Below are 6,264 nucleotides of genomic sequence, written 5' to 3'. Positions count from 1 at the left end.
AATATAATATAATCACAGTATAGAATTTAAGATTTCCGGTGTTAGAATATAATAATATATAATATATAATATACATATTTATGTCTGTTGGCATTAAATTGAAGGACTTGGGAGTTGGGACCTAAATAACCCACGAATTTTGACCAAATGATTTACTAGAGTAATTTATTTTGTATCATATGCTCTGCTTTTCTAATATTAGTTATATTATTTTCATATTTTAACCATAATCTAAACACTATCAGACGTCAACCATAAACTCGAAAACCGAAGCATTTTTACTACTATAAAACGTGTACACATATACTCAAAAAAAACACACGTCATTGTAAAATTGATACATTCGTCGTTCCGCCCAGAATCTAATAACACTTACAACTAAAAGTATAACTAAAAGTAGGTACCTATAAAACGAGTTTGAATCCTTGTTTTTTTTTTTTTATTAGCTATTAGTTTAAACTATGATAGCTCAACAATTATAAAAAAACGAATCCTCGTAAAAATATAATATTATATAGGTGCCAGGCCTACCTACGCGAATGTATTAATTGTACATCAATAATAATGATGTTTGGCAAAATAAGCGAGTTCGAAACCCGAACGATTGCCGCAAAAAGAACGACGCGGCTGTACTCGCTGACTAATAATAAACGGTGTCGTATCCGTCGTCTGGTGAATGTTTGTATTTTTCAATGACTGTTTAGACCGAGAGTGTTTTTATAATTAAGTATTCATTTGCAATTTTTTCTCCAACTGTATATACAACTTGCTTTACTTCTGTCAACCGTGATCAACTTAAAACCGTCAACTATGGATGCCCGTAGCGAAATTAACATCGACGAATTATTAAGAACACTTATAGATACCCTCGTCGACCAATGCATTCGTCGACGAGGAAGACAGGACAATTGAAGACGTCATAACCACTCTCCTGGAAGAGATCATGGACGCTGTGTTCATCGACGAGGTAACGCCGGACACGAAGGCCGGCGGAGATGTCCCGACGATGGTCGCCGAAACAGAAGTCGACGAGACTACGGTCGCCGAGACAAAAGTCGACGAAAAGTTGGTCACGTATGTTGAGGCTGATATTGAAGTAGATGTACATGACAAGACGAGTGAGACGCCGGCAGAAGAGCAAGTCGAAGAGAGGGTCGAGGATGTACTGGCTAGTGATGGCCACTGGCCAGGCAAAACGACCAGGAAGAGCCTCCGGCTGTACAACGCAAAGGTCTCTGTATGCAGCCCAGGCGAATTATGGCTGCTACGTGGAAAGGAGCTAGGCGGTTTGGCCGCATGCTGCTGTGTGGATGCTTCCGAGCGGAGTGAACCCGCAGTTAACTCTTCGCTCATCCTCGGGCCGTGGAGCACTAGACAAGACGGCGGTGATATGAGGGGATTGGTACGTGACAGAGCACTTAACGGTGTACGGCGGTAAGTCACCCGGTACGTTCTCCGGCCACCCGTGGAACGAAGGAGATGGCGGTCGATGGCGTCGCGAGCTCGCGGTTATTGCAGGCGGCTCGGCTCGGGCCCGGCGGCGTCGGTCGCGCGAGGAACGACGGACGGACGACGACGGATGGATGAAAACGACGAAACGGCGGCTAGCTATGTACCAGCGCGGGCAACGATACCACCTCGTCGACGACGGTACACTTCGACGACGGCAGCGGCGTGCACGAAGACATACTCGTGACGGCGAGCGATGGAGCTAATTTGTATAGGAACGGACGTCATCGCATCGCCCAACCCGCGGAAACCAATCGTGTCTCAGGGATCGGCGATGCGTGACCGCGGTGCCGCCGGGACGTCTGCGGGTCGAAAATCATGGATTAGGATATTAGGATCGCGTGGTCCGCAAGTTCCTTCTCCTTTTTGGTCAGTCGTTGTCCCATCGGCCGAGTCTCGCCGCCGGTTCCGCAGCACCAAATAGCTGTCTTCGCTCGCCCAGCGCTTTTGTGTCTCTGTCGTCACCACTGACACCACTCGCCGTCACAACAGTCGTCTTCAACGCCCGCTCGTCGTCGAAGCGCACGAATTTGCGTTCTAGCCACTCGCCGTCAATCGTCGTCCATAAAGTCACTCCCGCGGCCGTCGCGGTCAGCTCAAGCCGGCCGCCACGCGATGGTCGTCACCTGTGAGCAAACGCGCCATCGATCGCACTCGTCCGTCCGCGAGAACGTATGCTAGGTGACCAGTGGCCGCACCTCGCCATCACGTATCAACTGATACCCCCCCCCCCCTGATTTTGTGTCTTGTCTGGTGTTTTTTTTTTTTATTATTATTTTATTAATATTGTTAAATTGGTAAATGTTCTGACAACACAAAATATTGTTTCTTTTTTGGTAGGTACTAAGAGTGAATTTGTATTTTAATTCATTTCAACAGAATAATGGGTCCCGTGAACATGCTCTTCTGAGGGCCCATGAAAAGTTAAAAAATGTAACAAATTTCAATAAAATAAAGTACCTATTGAGATTTTTGATCACATGAATGGTACTATTAATATTAATTAAAATCATAGAATAATGTTCTGTATTATTCAAGAGCATAGATATTAAAGTCATAAAATACGTAATGGATTTGGTAAATTTGAATTCAATAATAAATCGTTACTCGTTAGGTACATACGAACAACGATTCAAAGCAAAAACGGTGTGTCATCCTATATTACTAAGTGTCAACATATTAATGATATTTTTGTTATTAAAGGAATTTATTTTACTATGAGTAATACACTAATACACTACTACCTATATATACAGAAGGTTAAAATAACTTTGGCCGAAAACATTGAATTTTTGCGTTTTCGCAGTTGAGTGCATGCACTACGCCACACCAAGCCACATACAATATTATAATATACCTATAAATGATACCTATCCATGAATATGTGAATACGTTAATAACTTTAAAATACGTGAACACGGATATTAAATTAAAGTGTATAAGTATACGTGAATATAATTTTTTTGTTCACTTTGTGTTCACGTACCTACGTATTATAATTCACGTTTCCAATATCGAGGCCTCTAATCTATATTCTGTGATGATACCAACTGTGGTTACACTAATTCAGTGGCGCCGAACTCCGAAGTCCATGGTGACGTCGGGCCGTGGCCCGACCTCTTTTTTAAAAAATGTGGCCGGTCAGCCATATTTTATTTACTTCATAACTTTAATATGAGCATGAGTATATTTAAACCGTGATTATGAATAAATGTATATTAGGGTACCTCTATATTAAATAATTAAGATATTGAGGCCGGGAAGTTTTAAAATTGCCCGACCACATTTTAAAAACTTCGGCGCCACTGCACTAACAAGCAATTATCGGTTAAAACCATAGCAAATATTTTGTTAAGGTTAAACGTTAAAACATAGATAATATGACATCGTTTGAAAAATACCGGGAAGTTTTTACTTTTGACCACCCAAAGTAGTATGCATGACTAAATAAACTAAATAAATTTATTTAGTCATGACAGTAATAGTACCAACTAGATTCACTTTCCTATCAGGAAAGATACTGTTGAAGAAAATGTAAGCACTTTTACTGTCATAAAAGGTGATGAAACACAAAAAAAAAATTTAAAAAAAAAAACATCATTGTAAAATCAACACATTCATCGCTCCAATCAGAATCTAAAAACTGTGTGAATATATTATATTTTAGAGATTTGTCATTTGTGTTACAATTTTTTCAACATTTTAAATTTAAATGCTTATTAAAAAAAATTGTGCAAGCGTGTCTTAAATACTTTTGCAATGCATTAATTTTTCAAGCTTTTTGACCCAGAAAAAACATTTTTCTTAGACAACAATTAATTAAAAACGAAATTTTTTAGAAAGTATCAAATTATTTCGAAAACGCCATATTATATTATATTTTTATGAATTAAAAATTGTTGAAAATGTCAAGTGTCTGTGGCTATTAATTTTTGAATAACAACTAAATATCAAAAATTGATTGATTGGAATTTGTTAATTTACCACCAAATATATCTATAATATTGTAAATTTTTTAAATTCAAAACTCATAAAAAATCAATATTACTTTCCATTGAACCTTTTTTTTCTAAAGGTAGATAAACTTATGAGATATCTTCTATTAGTAGGTTATTCTATGATTGTGGACTTACGCTCAACTTTTTTTTTTTTATTTTACTATTTTACTTATATTACTTTTAACAATTTATGCAGAACCGTGTACCCATTAAATTTTCAATTTTTTGTCTCAGCTCAAGTTTTTTTATCGACAACAATAAAAATAATTGCTTATAGCTATTAATAGTTCAAAAACAATCAAAATATTTTGCCAATATTAATATTAGATAAGAAAATGTCATGTATCTACGGTTATTTTTTAATTTATTTGAGTTAGGTACACCAAAAAAAAATACCAACTAGCTGATGACTAGTAAAAAGATGCTGAAGTAGAAAATTGGATACCTACATTGTTTTGCTCCGCTCGGAATCTAAAAAAAACTAGAAAACGAAAACAATCTAGAAAGTAGAAGCTATTTATGAATATGCGTTATTAACATCAAACGTTTTATAATTATTGTATAAATAAATGTTAAGTAAATAATAAACATAATTTAATTTAACTCAATTTTTTATTAGTTTCATAAAATATTGGGTGGGCGGGTAGACCAAAATCTTTGCTCCTTGTGTGAAAATAGCTCGCCACGCCACTGCAGCTACAACTTACAAGTAGGTATAGGTTATATCCAGTGTTTGGAAACCGTTCACGTTTATATTTAGTGAACGTCACTCATTTTTTCACATAGAACGTGAACGACGTTTATATATTTAATGATTTTTAACGATTTTTAAGACGTTCAAATTTATTTATTATTTAATAAATACCTATTGATTGATAATACTATTATGATATATTATAATATATTACGAATTATGAATATAATTTATAAAATACATAATTCCAGTTGTCCAGCCTGGACATAAAACAACAATATTATGATATCCACGATTTTGTATTCGTATTTAAACGATACGTAAAAAAAAAATAAAATAAATTAAATGAACCACAAAATTAACGCATTCATATTTTCAAAGAACGTAAACGTTTTCAATTAAAAATATGAACTTGAACGTGTACACGTTTTTTTTCTTTTTTTAAGCAGTGAACGTGAACGATTTTTTTAGTGAACGTTCAGAACACTGGTTATATCTACAACTCTACAGACTACAAGTAGCCAAGTAGGTTATAGTTATAACTTATAAGTAGTTATTCCTGTTAATGTATTTTGATTTTAATCGAAACTTTAAAAATGTATGTTTTTTTTCTATATTATAATATTAAAATGCACTAAAAGATTAAGTATGCAATTGAAATCGTAAAATACTATTGAAAAAAAAAAACGAGTTAATGTTGAAATATGCAAAATATAAAATATGTACTATAAAATGTTGATGTTTAAAATCAGTATGTTAAAACCAATTTGGACTGTCAAAAAAAACGTGTAAAATTCACCAAAAAAAAGTTATATTGATTTGCAAATTTTAAAAACCAATTTGCAACAATTGGTATAATTTTCAAATCGATTGGACAAAGTCAGAGGGCTCCCACCCGTAATGGTTTTTAGACTATAATATCTCAATGGGTTATTTGCAAATTCTGAAAATCAATTTGCATATTGAACTCCAATCTTTAAAAATAACATTTCGAATTAAAAAAGGTGGGTAAGTGGATGTCGCTCTGGTGTACAGTAGGTTACAAGTGGGTAACTGTATAATGGATGGTAAGAAATTTGAATTCAATGATATAATATCACTGCATAAGAAAAATAATTCTGAGCGGAGACGGTTTGTCAGTCTAGATATAAGACATAATATTATACATTTATATCTATGGTATAAAAAAAAATTTACCTATAATAGATACCTATCATAAATTCCAAATTAATCATATCACATTATCTATTAGATACTTATTACGCGTTATACATCAACAAAAAAACCGTGATACTATCATAGATATTTAATAGTATACTTTAGAAGTTTCAAGTACCCACAAGTAATATTATACAATCACAACAAAATAACTAAAATAGTTATTCCAGGTTTTTTAATATGTAATTTCGTCCAAATTTGAACTTAAAATGACTATAAAAATAAACTGTGCTTATGTATTTCTTAGAATTTTTGGTAACAGAATTAAATATTTACGTTGAATCTTGTTTTAATTTTCAATCCTTAGATATAAAAGTTGACATTTTATACATTTTTAACTTCAAA

This window comes from Acyrthosiphon pisum, chromosome A2 (genome assembly GCF_005508785.2).
Source record: "Acyrthosiphon pisum isolate AL4f chromosome A2, pea_aphid_22Mar2018_4r6ur, whole genome shotgun sequence".
NCBI lineage: Eukaryota > Metazoa > Arthropoda > Insecta > Hemiptera > Aphididae > Acyrthosiphon > Acyrthosiphon pisum.
This window is presented reverse-complemented; position numbering follows the sequence as displayed.